The sequence below is a fragment of the Pinus tabuliformis genome, chromosome 3_2, assembly GCF_031772625.1.
Source record: "Pinus tabuliformis cultivar Carrire ecotype Pingquan chromosome 3_2, CPIR1, whole genome shotgun sequence".
Classification (NCBI taxonomy): Eukaryota; Viridiplantae; Streptophyta; class Pinopsida; order Pinales; family Pinaceae; genus Pinus; species Pinus tabuliformis.
Genome location: NC_142302.1, coordinates 40,933,897 through 40,956,438, shown reverse-complemented (window position 1 = coordinate 40,956,438; position 22,542 = coordinate 40,933,897).

The window sequence follows — 22,542 nt, the reverse complement described above, 5'->3', positions numbered from 1 at the left end:
ATGTCTTGTGGACTATAATGACATTGATCTATAATCTAAAAGGTGCATCCCACCTTAGGTTATGATCCTTGTCATAAGTAATCCTAACACCTATTTATAAAGAGGCCCAAGCTTCATATATACCTTTCTCACTTAAATAAACAAATCAAAATTAATATTAGGATAAGGGGTACTTATTGTGCTCATATATATTTTCTACATTCAAATTATTTTATTAATAAGATGGGTTTTATTATACATTATTAATAATTCCCTACTCATTCTAACAACGCATGCATGGCTCAAAATGAATTTTATCATTTTTAATGTATTAAAAACACAATTATCTTATGAGATTCCAAATACAATAGTGTTCACACTTGTGGATATCATGTAAATAGACATCCATTTTCAATTTTGCATTTAGCTATAACTTCCTTTTAAAAATATGATATTTGATGCAATTCCAAGAGTTAACACCTTTTCAATTTGAAGTCAATTATGTGGACTAAAAATTTATGTCACAAAACCTCCCAGTATAAAAAAATGCAAAGGACTAAATACCAACCAAATTGAATATTAACATGAGTGATGTTAGAACAAATATTTTAATTATCGTCTTATAAATGTTTAGATAATCAACCTACAAGGAAATCAATGAGTCTAAATATCCCATCTCATGAGGATATGTGCCTATGGAAACCTAAAATTCCTACAATGTTTAGGAAACCATCAATAGATGGGGAAAGGAACAAATATATTACAAGTCCAAATTTTGCACCTACCCCACGCTTAAGAAAAAATCATTTTACCAATTTTTTTAGAAAAAACAAAAATATTATGAGTTCTTAGAGGTTAAACATTATTACAATGAAAAATTATTGTGTTGAGACAACCGAGTATGGTAGAAATGTTGTAATGTTTAACATTTTGACTAGGTCAAAAAAAAAAACATAAAATTCAATAATTATAATTATAATTATAATTAATAAATAAACTAGCCTAGATCCACTTAACTCTAGATCTACCAAGTGTCGAGAGGGATCAAATATCTTGAGATGAAAACCTATTTTAGAGTGAAAAGATATTTGATCCTTCTGGTTTCTTGGTAGATCTAGAGTTAAGAGGTCATGCGGATGGTCATTGCCATTATGTTGGGCAGGTGGACAATGGAGAGGCACTCGAGTAGTAGCAAGGCAACTCAAATGATAATTTGTTACCCCCCCTTTTAATTAATTATTGAATTATGATAAATGAATAATATTTATTCTTACTCTAGTTTTATAGAAAAAATACAAGATCATGTATTAATTTATTTAATATAATTAAAATAAATAACCCATATAGTATTATTTTATTTTATTTAAAAACCATATGAATATTAATTTGTATTTATACTTATTCCTAATAGCTATTTAATTAAATATACAATATCTTAATAAATAACTCCTAACACCCTATTTTTAAAATATCGTTTTTTACTTTATTAACTAATTCACTAACGGCTAGTTTTTAACATCTAACTCTGGGAAATGATGCATCCATGCTATTTATTCCTAAAGATCAATTGATTTTTTCACCTTGTCCTGAGGATGAACCACATTAGTTGGTTCGAAATGTCGACCAAATCCTAATGATGTGATTATTCCAAAAGACATTTATCTTCACCATGAAACGTTGAACTGTTGCCACCCTTTGATATCCTTGAAGCACAAATTCATCAGCTTACAGCCATGGTGTAGAAATTGACTTGATACAGACATGATAACTGCAATGATATCATCACTTTTATGAATGATCTCTAGCATAACCAATGGAATATAATGGATAGATTGGTTTCTCTCTAGCGAGGTTAGAGGAGGCTACATGCAAGGGTTGATGGCATTGAAAGCAAGATGGCCCATATGGAGGGGCATATTCACGAAGCCTTCCAACAATCACGTGGAGATGAAATTAAAGACCCAATGTCGAGTAATCCTATCAGTTATCAATGCTAATTGGTTGTATTTTGATCCTTGGTCAGTTTTGGTCTTAGTGGGAAATCCCTGTTTAGTCAATTAGCTTTCTATTTTTTATTTGTATCTTTCTATCAATATCATTCGGCCAATAATTCTGGTAGGAATGAGACCAGATTTATTTTGATTAAAATCTCATCATGATGTACACTTTTCCTAAATTAATAGAATTTGTTGACTTACAACAACAAAAAATGATGATTATTCATATTGGTAGTTAGATATTTTAGAATTTGATATATAAATTAAAAAATGAAATTAAAAAAAGTATAAAGCATGTCAAAGAAAAATTCCATGTGTGTATGTATGTAAATGTATGTATTATCATAGTCCATGGGGTCTTGGATAGATGGTGATCAGGTGTGCTATTAAGGAACTCCTGGATGTTAAGTCACCAATTTAATTCCCCACCCTAATCAGGTGTTCTTGTTGGACATCACCATGATGTAGCCTCACCAAGGCCGAACAAAAAAAAATAAAAACTCATAAATTAATCCCCGATGGGGGAGATAGAAAATGGTTTGGTGGCATGGGAGATGGCTGATATCTCCCTTCCCATGTGGAAATAATGCTAGTTGAATGTATTAAGGATGCCTCACTTGGCAGTATGTTAGTGAAGCTTATGGAAGATCATAGTCAATTTAACACGACAGGCATGCAAGTGGAAAAGGTTTGTGGTTCTTGGGAGATGAGGGTTACGAATGTTGAGCAAAGAAATTTTGTGGTTGAGTTGGGTGGCTTCTGGTCCAGAAGACTGTGATTTTAAATGCTATATTATGTTATGTTGTTCTGTGGGTGAGATTACTAGTGTATTTTGGGCTCATGGGCTAGAGAAAGGGATAGTCATTTGAGACCTGGGGGCATGAAATTTACTTGTTTCAAGTGGCATTGTCTTACAATGGGTGCGGCTTGGAGCTTCTATGTGTCTCTTTTTCTAGTTGACAGCGTTGAAGTCCTGGTTGGAAGGTTCAGTGGAGCAAGGTCTGGTGGTCTATGTGGAAATTAGAGTGAACTAGGTGTTTGGGGTGGTTAGTGGAAGGGTGGTTGCAAACCCTATATGCAACTTGACACTCAGGAGGAGTGCAACCGATCGGCTTGCCTAGAAGTGCATGTAGTTAATTTCAGACTAATTTTTAATTTAAATTGTCTTTTTTTTGTGGAGGTTTTGGAGTGGAGTATGTGGCCTACTGGATTGGACCCCAGAAGAATGTAGGAGGCTTGGTGATCCCCTGGGTGGTTTTTGTTTCCCCCTCTCTTTGCACTCCTATCATATGGATTCAGAGTGACATGGGGCTAACAGCTTGGGGGTTTATTTCAACAGAGGAGGTGGTAGTAAGATCCCAGTGGAGAGGTCGAGCTCACAGAAGGGTGTAGGGAGGCATGTTTGTACAGGGGTATTAAGTGCCAATGGAGAGCCTGAAATGATTCCCTCTTCAAACTAGCTATGATGGATGTTTTACCACCAAAACTAAGTGCCACTAGCTAGGGTGAATAGTTCCACCAAAAAAACTGGGCTCTACACAAGGGTTTCCCCTCACACAGTAAGTTACTCAAGCTCCAAGTTCAATTCTCACATTATCAACTTGTAACTTCCTTCAACTTCCTTCTTTCTTTTTATAATCATTTCCTCCTCTCTGAATACAAAGGATGGTTGGACACACCATCGTGTTGGCGGGAAATAATCACTAAGGCCAAGGTTGGAAGAACCAACAGAGTGGAATAGATCAGTCAAAAAAGAACACTCAAACGAGAGTGCCAAACATTTGAATTACTAAAATTGGGATTAGGAATGTACCCGAGGGTCCTACATTTGAGGATGTTCCCATAGGTTCCAAACCATATGCTTCCTCCAAGATGTTTAGACTTGTAAATCAATCAAAAAAGCATAGATATAATGTATATTTCAATGTACATGCATAATAATATGTTATATCATCATAAATATCAATTTAGACTATCAATCATAAGATGAAAACATATATCGGGAAAAAGACATGAGTTTCTTTATTGATGAATAACAGTAAGTATAGGATAGATACAACCTGATCCAGGCCAAAGGAACTGATGAAGACTTCCTCTAGATCCATCTAGCTGGGCCACGAAGAAAATATTTCTAATAGATTCAAGGAGGTGTTAGATAAGGGGATTGGGCATCTTTGCAAAGGAAACCAGGGTTTCTTAGAGACTGGGGGTGCAGGAGGCACAGGAAAAGAAGACTTTATCTGGGGGAAATCGAGTATAATGTTGATACCTCTCTTATGATCTTCATTAGGCATACCCAAGGGGTGTATACATACCACCTCATTTTTTTATTTTTATTTTTTAGGCCACGAACTCCTATAGGTGGCTCTTGGTAAAACCATAAACCCCACCCGAAAAATAGCTTTTTATTTATTTTTTCCAATTTTAAAAATGTGTACACAGTATAGTGTTTTAGGACCCGCGTATGTACGTTTTTATCACCAAAAAATGATCACCTAGCCATTTATAGCTAGGTGGATCGAAATACACCATGTAGGATTAATTTTACGAGAGTAAAATCACTTTCACTGTGGAAAATAATTTAGTAAACCACTTTTATTAAATTATTTTTTGATTAAAAAAAAAAAAAACCCATGAGAATAATTGAATAAATCATTATTTATTTTATTTTCTCTAGTAATAATTATTAAATAATTGTTTAAATAATTATTCCTTGTCACATTTGACTAAATCTCCTAGGAATAATTAAATAAATCACTATTTATTTATTATTCCTTATTTTCATTATTGAAATAATTGTTAAATCATTATTTAATAATTATTTCAATTTCACACCATTCTTAATCCTCATGAAATAATTAATAAATCATTTTATTTGTTAATTATTTCTAAATAAAGATATTTAACCATTTTAAATATCTTTTCCCTCTACAAAAAATATAATAAAGTATGTCTAACGGTTAGATCTTAATTTGGTCAATATTCTTTTATTACTCTCCATTTTCAAGATTAACTCAATAATTTGTTATAAATAAGAGGGTTTTCAATTCATTCTTCACCATGATCATTATCATCGTCACCATTATTGTCTCTTTTCTTTTGAGCTCCCATTTGAGTTCTTCACATTGTTCTGGTTTTTTCACATATTGAGAGAGAAGATCAATTACTGAAGCATCAAGGACATCAAAGGACCCATCCCACGGAGGGGGATTTGTAGACCCTTTTGTAGATCTCCTTCACCAAATGTCATCAATAAAATAATTTATTCATCTTAAAGTATTTCTATTTGGGTTATTGCATTGGATATCTATATTCTTGTTTGTTGTTTTGGATCGTATATGTTATTTTTGTTGCAGGTTTTTCCACTTTTATTGTAGATATGAAGCGTAAGTAGCCACAAATTGTTGTTAGGGTCACTTGTCACCTAGTGACTTAAGTGAAGTTTCTTTTAGACACCTTCCAAGAAATTTCACATTAATAAATGGCGACCTGTGTGATGCTTGTTAGTGTTTGGAAGCGACTTGGTTCCCTAGACCTGTCCCCATCCACCATCACTCTCCATGCTTGGGATGGTCATCCCTCACAACCCCTTGGCTTATATCACAATTTTCCAATCACAGTTGTCGGCAAGACCATCTCTATTAATATTGAAGTCATTGATTCTCCCATAGACTATAACATCCTTTTGGGTCATAGTTATACCTATGTTATTTCGGTTGTTGCATCTCTGGTTCACCACAAGATGTGCTTTCCCCCTAATGGAAAGATCATCACCGTCGATCAGTTGACATACTATGATCCCAAAGCCTAGACTTCACCTCAGTCCAACATCTCTTCCATGACTGACAATAAGACTGTCTTGTCCCTCACCAATGTTTGTCCTGAAGTCTACAAAGCTTCCACACTACTTGATGCTTATTATGGTCCACGACCTACTCCTTCCGTGCTTAGCTCATCCAGTGTTTGCATGCTCTAAGCATCAAGGGCTGCCCACAAATGATCTAGTATGCCTTCGTAACAGTCAACACCTCTGCAAATTATTGTTCCTAACTCAACCCAGCCTTTCGATACTACTCCTCAAGGATCATTTCCTTCTATTGGTGTCTCTCCTAATCCTTTTCCACCCAAAACTATTCCCCAAATCCTTAACCATCTCGGAGCAGTTCCCCCAGGCCATTACCTTTCTAGTCATATATCGTTCTTATCCCCCCCCCCTACCTAGAGTGTATTCTACACCTGTTATGACTACGTTGAGTTTACCCAACATTACCTTGGGGATCTGTAACCACCCTGGTGAAAATTGCATGTAATAAAAGTTAAAAACAATAACCATAGATGAATGGACACTTATTCCAAGCTGAATGTTGGGAAAGACATCCTAGGGGGTGTGTTCATTTGGTTATTTATGGCTAAGGAAATTGGCAAAGGCAATGGCTAAGGCTTTGGAAAGGAAAAATTGCATTTTTGACACAATTATTTATGAAAATAATGGAAATTAGGAGAAAAAGGAGGTGAAAGGTCATAGGTTGCATGTGAGGAGGAAAATAATGGAAAATTAAGAAAATAGAGGCCCCATTCATAATAAGGCTTCTGAAGATCAGTTGGTATCATTTTGTTAGTTTATCTTTGGAGCTCTTCCATTATTCTCTCTCTCTCTCTCTCATATACTCTTGGACAGTTATAGTTTCCTTGGAGCAATTTGGCATTGGAGCAAGAAAGGCAAAGAAGGCAAGAGGAAGCAAAGATAAAGCAGGGAAAGGTATGATCAAGCAACTATATCAGGCTTCATTGTAGGTATCGACTTGCATGTGTATTTTCCTTGCTAGATTTGGCATGCATGGGATTTCATGTGTTTCTTTTCTACCATGGCATGGGTTTTTCTAGGTGTGATATTATTTTCAGCCTAGCCTTACCATTTCCTGGTAACTTTGATGAGATGGGTTCTCTCATTCAATTTATGTGGGATGGTCGGATTGGATTCGAAGCTTAGTGGGGTGGATCTCTGAATTGACAAACACATGGTGTAGTGGTTCCTGAACCAAACTGAGGATGCATGAAGCCACTGGCATAGTAACCCCTGAATTGGACTGTGGGTTGCTGGAAAGGTAGATTGTGTGCCTTGGTGGGCCTAGGAATCCTTGTCGATGAATGGTGGTATATACGCTAAATCCAATAGTTGGATTTTCTCTTCATTGGGCCTAGCAATTCCGGGATGGAATGCATAGTAAATCCTGGAGAGTATGTCTCAGTTTAGGGCCTAGTTATCCTTGGATCAAACTGCAAATGCATGGTAAAACCTGAGAGACTAGGAGGCATTCAAATTCCTCACGGTGTAGGCGGAGAAATCCAGTGGAATCCACATTGATTGGTGTTTTTGATGTGTTCTATGAGTCCCACATTCATGCTTGGAATATGGCAGGGGGTGATTGGCTGAAGAGAGACTTGGATTAGTCAATATATGGTCGGGTGGAACATGGTAGTCACATCTCCAGTTGGTTGATTGCATTCATTAATGAGAAATTCATTCCCTTGATTTATATGTGCAAATGTATTGATGTATATATGGATTTTTATGGTTGATATGTTTATTGTATTTATGTTCCTATTATGTTGGTTATATGCACATTTTATGACAACAACTATGTATGCCTCTCATCATGTTTTTACTTGTATATGAATGGATAATGTGTTTATGACCTAATAGAGGATAATGCAGCAATTGGAAAGAGGGAACAATGGTTTATAGAAATTCTAAGATAATTATGAGATCCCTACACTTAATTCTATTGTTTACACATGTAGGTTACATGTTGATGACTTGTTTGATGAAATGTCTGTCATGGCTAGTAGGGGTCTGGTTAAGGTCTTCATCAACTTATTGCTTTTGCATCATTATTTCCCTGTACTTTTATTCATTCTAAGTTATCATTCCATTATGGGTAGTGGCCTGGGCTCTGGTCCTGAAAAAGTGGCTTAAATCTCGAGTTCATTGGCACAGAAATGACAACTTTAATCCACAATCGTTGGTAGACAGGCCTATTGTTACAGATCCATTTGGGCACATCACTCCCATCATTCAAATTAGTACCATTAGGGCTCATCAAACCCTAATTCAGTTGCTACATGCCCTAGACAAGTCATCATTTTGAATGCCTCCTTCCTTGAGAGTTTTTTGGCCTAGAACCCTCCAGAATTGCCTCCTTGAGGGACCAGCGCAACCTTGGATAGGGGTAAGTACGCTTCAGTGCGGGTAGGCCCATGTCAGGGTGCTATGCAAAGAACTTGGCCCATGTTGACTTGCACTAGGAGAGATTGAGCAAAATTCACATAGGGTTCTGGGAATATTCTTATCCTCTAGATTCATCTAAAAGATTCCCACACTTATCATCTCCTATGAGCTCAAAATTGGATAAGGAATGAGTTAAGTAACCTCCTATCCTTTCATCCCTTCCTCCGTGGAAACTAACTCTTAATTTGGAAGGCCATTCAATACCCTCATTTATGACAAAACCTCCTCCATTTTCCTATAATTTGAGCACTCATCTAAGTGATCAGGGGCTGGACTTTGAGAATTTGTAAGGAGATACTATTGGTGTGAAGATTGAGATTATAAGCAAGTGTTGTTATGATGTTGGAGTGTTGTGCTATTGATGTGATGTTGGTTGGAACCCAAGCTGGAAGAGTGACAACATATCGTACTTCATTGTTGTAATTCTTCCTTCTACTTAATAAAGTTGTTTACACCTTCTTCCATATGCTTATCTTGATATATGATGTTTATATGTGTGAATTTATATGATTCCATTTACTTGTATTTGATAGATCTCTTGCTTTGATTGGTTCTTTGTCTTTTGTTTATGCTTGCAGGTACTTTTGGAGCGAGTTAAGTTTGAGAAGGAGTGACGAGAGTCAAACAAAGGAGACAAAAGGAAAGTGAAAGAACAAGTAGGTCCTTTGATTCCCTTTGTCTTATTTATCATCTATAGAAAAGGATAAGCGCTTTAAATCTGTTGTTCTAGGTATAGCTACCTACCTAGGGAATTAGTATTTATCCGTAGATGAAAAATTCCTCATAACAAATTGGCAACTCTGCTGGGAAATGATCATTGTTCCGGGTATTTTACCTTCATCCTAGTACACTCTAGTAGACTTTACTTGCTTTCATTGATCTTATTTCAGCCTTTTTGAAGTTTTTTGGTCAAAATTTGCACTAGAATGCCTACTTTAGGAATGTGTTGCAATTAGTGCACCCTTGTTTAGGGTACAATGCGCAGATCAGTGAACCCTTGGCTTAGAGACAGTGCACTGATCAGTGCACCCTTGGCTTAGAGACAGTGCACTGATCAGTGCACCCTTGGCTTAGAGACAGTGCCTTTCAGTGCACTATCTCCCATTCAGACCTGTGCTGATCCACCTTAGGTCAAATTTCCTTCTATTTCCACTTTCTGAATGATCAATGAATGTTATGTCTCTGAAATCAACATTGTATTTCCTTTCCTAGCCCTACCTTGACTTGATTGATTAATGTTTCTTAATTGATTTATTTATCATTATCGATTCATTATCAAAGTTAGATTATAGTCGATTAATCTTTGTTCAAAAGAAAGTGTCGTAAAAGTCTTCATTTCTTTCGAAAAGGAATTGTCGTAAAGTCTTCATTCTTGCAAAAATATTGATTGATTGTATGTGCATTAGTTTCCTTTTGTTCATTTCAACATTAAGGGAATTGAAAAGAAAAACTTGCATTGTGCATATTGTAGTTTGTGAATGCTTGATAGGAATAGTTAGGGAAATTGCATTAGATGTGCTCTTTGCTCTTTGTCAAAGATCTGATTGCTCTATCCCTTTCTAGCTAAGGTTTTCATTGTTCAAATTGAATGAAAAGAATGTTTATCATAATAGTTTCATTCTAGGAATTGAAAACATACATCATGTGGTGAACCTTGAAAGGAAAATTCTAAAGAAGATCAACTTAAAATTCATTTGAATTAACCTAATGGAGCATTGTAACTTAACGCATAACATTTAGAGGTTCTAGGCTAGAGACGTGTTCCGGCATCGTAAAACATAGCAGTTGTCGCTAACTTGTCTGTGATACATCCCGAGTGTGATACCTCATTCCACGTACGTGAGTATATCGTAGCTCGTCCACGTACCTTCGGGTATATAGGGCGGTGTTACAATACGTAAAGTATATTGGAATTCTCTCACTGTGCGGTTTCGCATTAGACAGTGCTAATACGGATTGGGCCTCCATGTAATTTCAGGTATATATGGGAGAACACTACGTTTCTATCCATCCTTAGGTAACCGATTCGGTCGCCTTGTACACTGTGATACATCGAACACAGCATTCAAGGAGATTGTCTGCCCGTACTTCTCGGTTCGTCAGGGGGTATTCTGCAGTTCACAGTTACTTGGTAATCCTTTTGCCTAGATCATCCCTCTTTTGTTTTTTTTTTTGTTATTTTGATTAAAATAAATTTAATTGACCATGGATAACATCCTCCATGCTCACTCGTTAGTTGATCTTAGGTTGAGACATATGGTGACAAATCCAAAGTCCATCGGTCAAGGAATTCCTTTTGATGGGAATCCTAGTCCTTTTCCTCCTTCCAGAAATATTGGTGCTCCTTATATGGCTACATTGTCCCTTCAGGGACTTACCATTGGCTTACTAGTATGGTTGTTTTCAACCTCCTTGGTTCAAAATGTCATGATTTCTCTGCAATCGAGTACTCCTCCAACTAGAAAAAATTAACCTCCAGTTGATCCTAAAGTTGACCCTTTGCCTTCTTCCTCAGTTGTTTCTTCCTCCCCTTATTCCTCTTCTCTTGGTGAAAGTATTGGTACTAGTAACCAAGTGGCTAAGAAAAAGAAGAAGAAAATTTAGCAGGGGGGCAACCAAGCAACCATTTCTTTGAATGCAACTTCTAATGAGAAACTGTCTGATAAGCCTCACAAAGTTCGATATCCATGCAAACTTTGTACGAGAGACCATCTTCTTCGAAATTGTCCTGATATTCCTCAGATCTTAGAAGAATGGTCTTCTTGTTCACATCATCCTGTGTCATCAACTTCTGGAGATCATGCTGGTGACACACCATCAACTAGTGGTAGTAAAGTTCATGGAAAGAAGGGTAAAGTTAAGTTTCCCTGTAGGTTATGTGAAGGGAATCACCCCATTCACCTTTGTCCCTATATGGATGAAGCCAAAAAAGTGTTGGATAATTGTCCTGCTTCACTGCAGTGACTTCCATCTAGGTAAAGGAGACTATCCATTAATCCTTCACTAGTTGATAAAGTGACTGACCCAAATCAACCGTCGGTCAAACCCACTCTCTCTGAATGTGAATCCCATGAGTCTATACCTGACCAATCACAGGTTGAGGTAACAATTGACCCGATTCCACCTTCAGTTAATTGTACCTTTCTCGTAGAGAGTGAGTATGATACCACTCAGGTTCTTTTCGTTTCTTCAGATTCGAATGAGCTTGGAGACAACCCTCCTGTTCCATCAAGGCAGGAGGAAAATCATCTCATTCTCGTAACTCATGGGGTTAATTCTCCCATTTCTATGGTACCCCCTCCAAGTAGTCTGGTCACTTCCTTTGATTGGAATCGACTGACAGGATATCGTCTTCCTTCTTATGTGCCTTTCCAGATCATAGTACAGGTTTGTAATATGATTGTACCTAGCACTATTATAGATGAAGGTGCATCTATGAGTATCCTTTCCTCCACTACTTAGAAAGTGCTCAGTTCGCTACCACTTGTGCCTGTTACCCAAAATCTATTTGCTTTTAACAGAGGAACTAGTCAACCATTAGGGATCCTTCCTCAATTGCCTATTACTTTGGGAGGAAAATTTGTTTATCTCAATGTGATGGTAGTCCCAAGCCCTTTAGATTACAATTTACTTCTTGGGCACGACTATGTTTATGACATGGGAGCTATTGTTTCAACACTCTTTCAAGTGATGTGTTTCCCACATGAAGGCAGAATTGTCACCATTTACCAGCTTTCATTTCCCAATCCAAATATGGCTTCCATTCAACCATCTTCCCTAAATGGTCCTTTTGTACCAATGGTGTCGTCCTCGCCACGAGTCAATTATCTGGCAAACTGTTCCATGACTACATCAATGGACGATCAATTCCGTGATTTTGTACATTACGTACTGGGAGCATTGGAAACAGATCTCTCCTTCCAGAGCATTGTTCTCCCATCTGATGAGAACCTCTTGGAATTCATGACCACTTATGGGTCATGAACAAGGAATATGAGGATAGTTCCTTGTCTTGTGTCAACCTCGTTAAAAAATGAAACAAGGAATCTGAGCATAGTTTCTTGTCTTGTGTCAAGCTCGTTAAAAAATGAAAGAAGGAATATGAGGATAGTTCCTGGGCTTGTGTCAACCTCATTAAAAAATGAAACGAGGAATATGAGCATAGTTCCTTGTCTTGTGTCAAGCTCATTAAAAAATGAAATAAGGAATATGAGGATAGTTCTTTTACTGTGTCAACCTCATTAAAAAATGAAACAGGTCCCTGAGCATAGTTCCTTGTCTTGTGTCAAGCTTGTTAAAAAATGAAACAAGGAATCAGAGCATAGTTCCTTGTCTTGTGTCAATCTCATTAAAAATTGAAACAAGGAATCTGAGCAGAGTACCTTGTCTTGTGTCAAGCTCATTTAAAAAATGAAACAAGGTCCCCTGGAGCAAGGTCCAATTCGAGTCTTTGATTAGATCTCGTAAAATCCCAATCGAGCCTTTCCTTTGATCTCGTAAATGAACCTTCATTCCATCCACCTGATGGCCATGAGTAGTCTACTTAGGTGAATGTAATGAAGCTTGGGGGGCATGCACCTAGAATCGAGTCATCATTCTGGGGCATGTAAACCAATCTCAAGCATAGTTTTTCATGATTCAAGCTTGTGTAAAAATGAAACTGAATTCAAGCATAGTTCTTCACGTCAAGCTTGTGTAAAAATGAAATTGAATTCAAGCATAGTTCTTTGTTTCAAGATTGTCTAAAAATGAAATTGAATCCAAGCATAGTTTTTCGTTTCAAGCTTGTGTAAAAATGAACCCATTTCTATTTTAACCCTCGTTATTGCCATTATATCATCCTTTTCCGTCAGATGAGCCTTGGTTTTTCTCCTTCCATCATCACTATCTGCTTAGCCAATCATACGCTTTCACTTGGTTGTTTTACCCTTTTTGAGGAACAGTTGCAATGAGTGGTATTATTAGCCAACCTCTTCACATAAATCAACATGTTTGGAGAAGTTTCAACATCACTGGAACCAGTTGCTATCCTAGACACCACTCGTTCCTCAAAGTGGAGTTCTCTTTAAGCTCTTTCAGACTCTCGAAATATGAAAATATTGCTGAGTGCTTGTCCTTTTTAGCTCGTTAACAGATTGGAAATGACATCTACTCAGTATAAGTTTAACCCTTTTCCAGACTAAGATAGATTACTTACGAAAAAGGAATATGTTGATCAAACATGGTCAATAGGTTCTCTCTTATATTGTTTTACACTTTTTCAGACTTGAGAGACAAATATACAAACAAGAACTTGTGGAGATTTCTTTTTGTCCCTTTTCAAACTCTCTAAACATGAAAAGTACCAAGTTCTCATTGTCATTAAACTCGTTAAAACATCAAATAGAAACAAACTTGTCCATCATGACAAGACCGAGTTTCACCTTCACTAGACTCGTTAAAACATCACATAGCTATGGATTCACCCGAAGGGTGCAATTATACAACAAGCATACGTTATCCTCCTCAAGCTTGATAAAAAATAAAGAGGTATTGGTCGGAAATGACTGGGGAAAATGGAGAAAGGGATAAACCACTTTATGGTAGCAGGTCGCTCTTGAACATGACACTTTCACTTCATCATTGTGACTATTTGGGTTGGGTTATTTTCTTGATGGTCATCATACCTTGGTCTATCATACCATCCATTACTTTTGTTTTGGGTCAATGCTGCCAATCCATTCAGTGTCGCCAACATGTTCAAGAGAAGTCACTCAGTTTAAAATTCATCCCTTGCAATACTCATAAACCTTCATTTTCATGAGTGCCATTCCTGAACCTTGTGTCGTCAGTCAAAATTCATCTCCAAAATCATTACATTTGTTTCGTGTCGTTGATGTGGGATATGTCAAGGCCCTCTTGTGACGAGTCGCTTCTTGTCGGCATCAGCACATTATCCAAGAAGTTGACTTAGAAACATCCTTCCAGTACCTTAAAGCTTGCATATATCAATGGTGGGTTTCTTGCTTCCGGCGATAGGTTGACATCACTGGCCTTCGACCGAAGGACTTTGTATGGTGTTCGACATCAAAAAATCCATTCACACCATGAAGAATTTACTGCAGTACCTTGAGGATCATTATCATTATCGATGATTTCTCTCGCTTTTGTTAACGGCTTACATCATTGGCTAGTAATCAAACAGTGTCTTCCCATGTTTGACTTCAGATCACATATTCGCATGGTTAGACTCATACTTGAGCGAACGATTGAACAAGATAGAAGACCCCAGATCTAGTTTCATCCATCCGGGCTGCGATTTCAGGAAATGTACCAAATCATCCGTACAATGGCTTTACATTGATGGTCATCCTATCATGGGTCTATATCTATAGACGACTGTTTATGTACTTGTAATGAAAGTTTATATGTTGAGCATGGGTATGCCTTCCCTCAGCGATTCATGAGAAAAAATCAAAATATCATGATATTATGTATTGTAATTGATGCAGGTCACCAACCACTTCGGAACCTCCTCATCACATTGTAAATCATATCACTCGACATCATTATTTTCGACTTCATGCTTTAGGGGGCAGCTATTACAGATCCATTTGGGCACATCACTCCCATCATTCAAATCAGTACCATGAGGGCTCATCAAACCCTAATTCAATTGCTACATGCCCTAGACAAGTCATCATTTTGAATGCCTCCTTCCCTAAGACTTTTTTGGCTCGAAACCCTCCAAAATTTCCTCCTTGAGGGACCAGTGCAGCCTTGGATAGGGGTAAGTGCGCTTTAGTGTAGGTAGGCCCATGTCAGGGTGCTTTGCAGATCACCTAGGCCCACTTTGACCTACGTTGGGCGAGATTGAGTGAAATTCACATAGGGTTCTGGGAATATTCTTATCCTCTGGAGTCATCTAGAAGATTCCCACACTTATCATCTCCTATGAGCTCGAAATTGGATAGGGAATGAATTAAGTAACCTCCTATCCTCTCATCCCTTCCTCCATGGAAACTAACTCTAAGTTTGGAAGGCCATTCAATATCCTCACTTGTGACAAAACCTCCTCCATTTTCCTATAAATTGAGCACTCATATAAGTGATCAGGGGCTGGACTTTGAGAATTTGTAAGGAGATATTGTTGGTGTGAAGATTGAGATTATAAGCAAGTGTTGTTATGCTACCAGAGTGCTATGCTATTGATGTGATGTTGGTTGGAACCCAAGATGGAAGAGTGACATTTGATCAAACTTCATGGTTGTAATTCTTCCTTCTACTTAATAAAGTTGTTTACACCTTTTTCCATATGCTTATCTTGATATATGATGTTTATATGTGTGAATGTATCTGATTCCATTTACTTGTATTCGATAGATCTCTTGCTTTGATTGGTTCTCTGTCTTCTTTTTATGTTTGCAGGTACTTTTGGAGAGACTTAAGTTCAAGAAGGAGCGATGGGAGTCAAACAAAGGAGACAAAAGGAAAGCGGAAGAACAAGTAGGTACTTTGATTCCCTTTGTCTTATTTATCATCTATAGAAAAAGGATAAGCACTTTAATTCTGTTGTTCTAGGTATAGCTAGCTACCTAGGGAATTAGTATTTATCTGTAGATGCAAAATTCCTCATAACACCTATGAGAGTGACTTTAGGTCTTTGGTTGCTCCCTTGCCCATATCATTGGCCTCAGAGGTCTAGAGCAACAGTGGGACCTAGGGACAGGCTGTCTGAGTGGCTAACTTGTCTTTTGAGGGTTCTGTTGATGGTATTGGATGACTTTGTGTGATGTTTTGTCAATTCCACTTCCTTAATGTCACCTAGGAGGTCAAATCTGATCATAGTAGCCTCTCGTCTCATGTTTACCCTGGTTGACATGGTTACTTGGGTGGATGTGGGAGGAGGGTGTTACAAAGTGGTATCAGAGTATGGTTCAACTCTCAGATGGGATGGATTGAATGTGTTAGTCATGCATGCATGTTATTTGCATGTGTGCCTCTTACACTTATATACTTGTTGCAATTTCTTGATATTGGATTAGAGTTGTAGTATGGTTATCATGGAGAATTTGATGTTGATTTCGTGAAGAGTGTTTGACATGAGTATGTGACTGACTGTATATGGATATTTGTTGCTTACATGTTGATTTTATGTCACCTACTTACATCCTTTTATGTTAGGTTACGTTTTGAATATTTTGATTACATGTATCCATCTTGTAGGATGATTGCTAGAACTGATCAATTATGTTCGACTACATGCGTTTATGAATATTTTTAGTTGGCTAGGAATTTCTTATGCATATTGTCAGTTGCATGTAGAAATGTGTATAATGGAGTAATGGTTGTTGTCATGCATGAGGTCATAACATGCATTTTTTATATGGCCTTGCATTGATGACTGGATCCTAGTTAGAGTGATGACTATGTGTTGATACAATTACTTGTGAATGTCTATAAGTTAATATGTCTATGGTATACATGTATCATGTTGATTTGGTGATCTTGTAGACAAGGTGTCCTCCCCGAGCTATACTGAGGTACGTTGATTTATTGTGATTTGGTTTATCTGACATATTATGCATTCAATGAAGAGAAATATAAAATGGCTAGCAAGGTGGTAGATTATGTATAATCTCCCTATGCATCAGATGAGCAACATGGTGTGGGGCCTACTTCTGATTTGGATGATACATTGAGAAGCTTGAAGGAAGAGATAAGGAGTTGTAAGGCAAATAATGATCAGATCATACATGCACAAGAGAAGCAAGTAGAGGTCAATGTTATACTTCTTCATAGTTTGTCAGAATTGCAGCGACAAGGGTCGCTTTGGATCAACGATGCACATGAGGATGGTACTAATGGAACATATGGAAGTATATCTCTTGGTAGACACCGGTTAGATAGATCTGACACAGTGAGATATGGCAGGTTTTTGGACACTTTGGAAAGGAGGGGCTATGAGTACATGTATTATTCTAGTTCTAGTTCTGGTAGACATCATGATCGTCATCGTTATCATCCTTACAAGAGGAATTATAGGGGATACTTACTGGATGAATTCTAGAAAGCAAAACCACATACTTTTGATGGAGATGTGAAGAAGTTGGAAGATGTAGAGGCTTGGATACTTGGGATGAAAAAATTCTTTGAGTTGCATGAGTACACAGATAATGTGAAGGCTATAATATCTATCTTCAGCTTCAAACTTGGTAAAGAAGACATCTGGTGGGAAGATGTTAAGCGGGTTAGAGACATCAGGACAGATGACTTGAGCTGGTGGGAATTCATGAGGTTTTTAAGGAAGAAGTACTTGTCAAAAAGGTACTATGGTAGTAAGGCAAAATAATTATATGAGTTAAAGATGGGATCAATGACAGACGAAGAGTACATGACCAAGTTTCTGGAACTATTGAGGTATGTACCATATCTTGCTGATGAGAAGGCTAAAGGTCAGATATTTTTTATTGATTTTCCATTAGTATTTAGAGATCGGATTGAGTATAATGAGCCCCAATCACTTGAGGAATTCATTGGGAAATTGAAGCATTGTTATGAGAAATCAAAGCATAAGAATGAATCTCAACATGGATGGAAGGGAAAAGACAAAGGTAGAGGAAAATAGAAGCTTACGAGGGTAAGGCCTCAACATGCAGATGGGAAAGAAAATGTGGCTCCGCAAAAGAGATTTAATGTAGCTGGAAAGGGACATGGTTCACAGCAGCAGTAGCAACATAGAGGTAAGGGCACTCGTTGGTTGGAGTGTTGGACATGTGATGAGGAACACCTTAGGAGAGATTGTCTGTAGCATCAAGGTGGAAGGCCTAAGATATATAGTGCACAGGAGGCACAACGGGCAAGCAGAACACCAGGTATCTATCATTGAGATGGATGGTAAGCTCTGTGATCAAGTTATTTCTATTTTGATTGACCCTGAATCTAATTATAGCTATGTTAGTCCATACTTGGTGGATAAGTGTGGTTTGAATAAGGAATTGCATGCAGAGTCTTGGTTAGTTCATTTGGCCACAGGTACAAAGAAGCAAGTTCATCATTGGGTAAGAGCTTGCGCATTTGATTTAAATGGTATGCCTACAGTAGCACATTTGAATGTGTTACCATTGGGATCATACATTATGTTTTGGGCATGGATTGGTTGTATCGACATAGAACCAAGGTAGATTTCTATGACAAATCTATTGAGTCTGTTGATGACAATGGAGAACCAAGAGCCTTGCAAGGTAATAAGAAAGCTACATCAGTTAGGATGGTGACAACTATGCAAGAAAAGTGTAGCCGCGGGAAAGGGTGCAAGCTATTTGTAGTACACATTTCTAGTGATAAGGGTAAGGAGGTTAAGGATGCAGATGTGTTGAACATATATCCAATGTTTCAGCAGTTTCAAGATGTATTCCTTGAGGACATTATAGATTTTCCACCTCACAGGGAGGTAGAATTTTCTATTGAGTTAGTGCCAAGGGTAGTCCAACATCTAAATCACCTTACAAGATGAGCACACTTGAACTAGTTGAGTTAAAATTGCAATTGAAGGAAATGTTGGAAAAGGATACATTAGGCCGAGTGTATCACCTTGGGGCACACCGATCTTATTTGTGAAGAAGAAAGATGGTACTCTCATATTATGCATTGATTACAAGTAGTTGAACAAAGTGACTATCAAGAATAGATACCCTTTGTCGAGTATTAATGACTTGTTCGATCAGTTGAATGGAGCAACAGTGTTCTCGAAGATTGATTTGAGATTCGGATACCATCAGGTACGCATCAAAGAGGAGGACATTTACAAGACTGTGTTCAGGACCAGGTATGGGCATTATGAGTTTTTTGTTGTTCCATTTGGCTTAACTAATGCTCCAGATATATTCATGTGTTTGATGAATAGTGTGTTGCATCCATATTTGGATAAGTTTTTTATTGTATTCATTAATGATATACTGGCATATTCTAAAAATGAGGAAGAGCACGCCAGGCACTTAGCAGCAGTGTTTAGGTTGTTGAGGGAGCATTAGTTGTATGCTAAGCTTAGAAAGTGTAGCTTCTTTCAGACTAAGGTACACTACTTGGGGCATGTTGTCTCCAAGGAGGGTATTGCAGTAGATCCATAGAAGATAAGGGCCATCATGGAGTGGGTAATTCCTAAGAATGTGGATGAGGTGAGATCTTTCATGGGTATGGCAGGCTTTTATAGGAGGTTCATCAGGAACTTCTCACGGATTTCTTATCCCATTACATCATTACAAAGGAAAGGTAAGAAGTTTGAATGGACTGAGGAGTGTGAAGCTAGCTTTGAGCAGCATAACTAGTTGTTGACACATGCACCAGTGCTACAAATTGTGGATCTGGAAAAAGAGTTTGTGGTATGCACATATGCTTTCAAGAGAATGCTTGGCAGATTCATTATTCAGGGTGGACAGGTGGTATGTTATGAGTCCAGGAAATTAAATGAGCATGAGCAAAACTACCTGACACATGATCTTTTTTTAGCAGCGATTATAAATGCATTAAAGATGTGGAGACACTATCTCCTTGGCAGGTAGTTGTTGCTTATGAGTGATCACATTAGGTTGAGGTATTTGTTTGACCAGCCGAATTTGAATGTCAGGCAAGCTACATGGTTGGCCACAATCAGTGAGTTTGATTTTGAGATCAGGTACATCAAATGTAAAGAGAATAGGGTGGCAGATGCTCTCAGAAGATAGGTATAGGTACATCACTTGGCAGTTGTGAGCTCTTATGGGACAGACTTACAAGATAGGATCTTGCAGGTAGTACAACAAGATGGCAGGTATATGGAGATTATGCACACGTTGCAGCAGGGTGATAGTACAGGTATAGGTACAGGTCATGGTACAAGTGCAGGTATAGGTACAGGTGGAAGTACAGGTACAGGTATAGGTACAGGTACAAGTGCAGGTGCAGGTTCACAGGGCATAGATTATTGTCTTACATCAGATGGATTGGTCAAGTTCCGAGACAGGATATATGTACCAAATAGTAGTGAGCTTAAGAAGGTGATCTTGAGGGAATTTCATGCGAAACCATATTCAAGTCACCCAGATTATCAAAAGACACTGACAACGGTGAAGAGATATTACTATTGGTCGAATTTGAATAGGGATGTAGCAGAGTTTGTAGTGAGATGCTTTGATTGTCATGAGTGAAAGCAGAGTGTAAACATCTAGGTGGACTGCTACAGCCAATTGAAATTCCAGAATGGAAATGGGAGGTCATTTCCATGGACTTCATCACAGGGTTGCCTAAGATAGTGAAGCAGCATGATTCCATCATGATCATTGTGGACGGGTTAAGAAAGGTTGCACACTTCATTTCGGTGCAGTCTACGTTCTCAGCTAGTGATGTGGCATAGGTGTTCATCAAATATGTGGTTAGACTACATGGTGTTCCAAAGAAGATTGTGTCAGACAGGGATGTGAAGTTCATTTCCAAGTTTTGGAAGGAGTTATTTGTAGGTTTGGGCACAAAGTTGGCCTTTAGCACAAGTTATTGATGAGCCCCCAAATTGGGTAACCTATTGGGCTCATTTTTCCTAATTGTCCTTGTTCAATCCTCCATTTTTCATAGATTATGCATGTTTTTCTAGTATGTTTATGTTATTTGAACGAATAAGGGTGGTCACTCTACCTAGGAGGCTAATACGTGGTTATTTCAGGATTTTTGGACAAATTTTGGAGCAAAACCAAGCAATCATGGGTCAGCTGACAGCCAAGCTTGAGGGGAGGATTCGTAGGGAGGTTGTCTCTTACATTAAATGGCCTTCCTCGAAATCTCCACCCTCAACTGCGAGCTCCACAGGCCACCAAAACGAGTTTTAAAGGCAGCCAAGCAGTTTTGGGAAGAGTGACTGTTTACTAGCAGTTGGGACAGCCGAGTCCCTTGAATCTAGGAGGGCTGCTAGCCCCCTAGTAATGTACAAATAGGAAGGCCTCAGCCTTCGTAGTTTACTTTTGGAACTGTTGGTATTTTTTCACTATAGTGATGTCATTTTGCTCAGCCTGTTTTCTTGTAGCTACTGTTGTACAACTTTCATATGATGGTTATTTTTGAATAATGAGAAGCAACTTTACTTGGCATCAGATCTGAGTTCTTTATAGGAGCCTGCAGCTCTTAGGGTTGGGCCCAACCCGAGTGCTAAGGCCTCCTTTATGTATTGTTATTTGTTCTTTATGCATTTGCAAAAACATTTATGTTAAGTAGATTAAAGTTTGTTGATTAACTAGGTCATTGTTAATGGTTAGAAAGACTTTTGATGCTCAGATTTAGTTGATAGGTTGTTAACGGGAAAAAGCTTCAAGAAAAGGGCCATCAAACATCTCTGGTTTCACCTCTCCTTCAGTAGGATCAGGAGCTGGGATCAGGATAACTTTGCTGCCCACAAAAACACTGATTTTGCTTTGCCATGCAATCACTAGTGTTTGATTTTCATGTGTAGAAGTTGGTTACAAGTTCAGACTTTTGCTTGCTTAGTTGCATGAGTTAAAATACATGGTTTCATTGCAGGTCACACTTCTGTTCATTCTCTTTACTGGCAGCTAGCAGATTAGGTCAACGTAATTAGGTTTTTTGAATTTACAAGTCTTCATTGGATCAGTTGGAAAAACGCCTTGCAGAGCGCCTGTACCACTCCTTCATCTGCTTATTCTCCATCAGCACCATCCACTCCACCCTCCACTCAGAATCCTTGCCTCACGTTGCCATTTGCTCCCATAACCCTAGTTTTGTGTGTAACATTGCTTCAGTCTTCTTTGAACCAAATCCAGCCATCTACACCTGTCCACAACTCCATCCACCAAGTCCTGGACAACCTCCACCCCTCACCCTACCTCCACACTCCTTCACCTTTTTCTCTCCATCCATCCACCAAAATCTCACTTCTTAACATCTTGTAGAAAATCACAGACATCCTGTAGAAAATCACAGACATCTTGTAGAACCCCTGCAGACTTCCTGTCGAGGCTCACGAATGAGGTTTCTTGATAGCCAAACTCAGTGAAACTCTATGGAAGGGTGTTAGGTACCCCTTAGGCCCTCTCTGAACCTTCTTGACCTCCTCCAAGCATTTCTTCTCGCCCATCCACCTCTGCACAACCCAAAAACAGTGAAAACATATGCATAATAACTCTGGCAACTTATTCAAAAATACAGAAAGATGTTTTTTTTTTTTTTTTTTCAGATGTTACTGTAGAAGTAGCTTAGATGCATGTATTTACCTTTCTAGAAATCAATGGCATCTACTTCAGTAGCTTACATACTCTT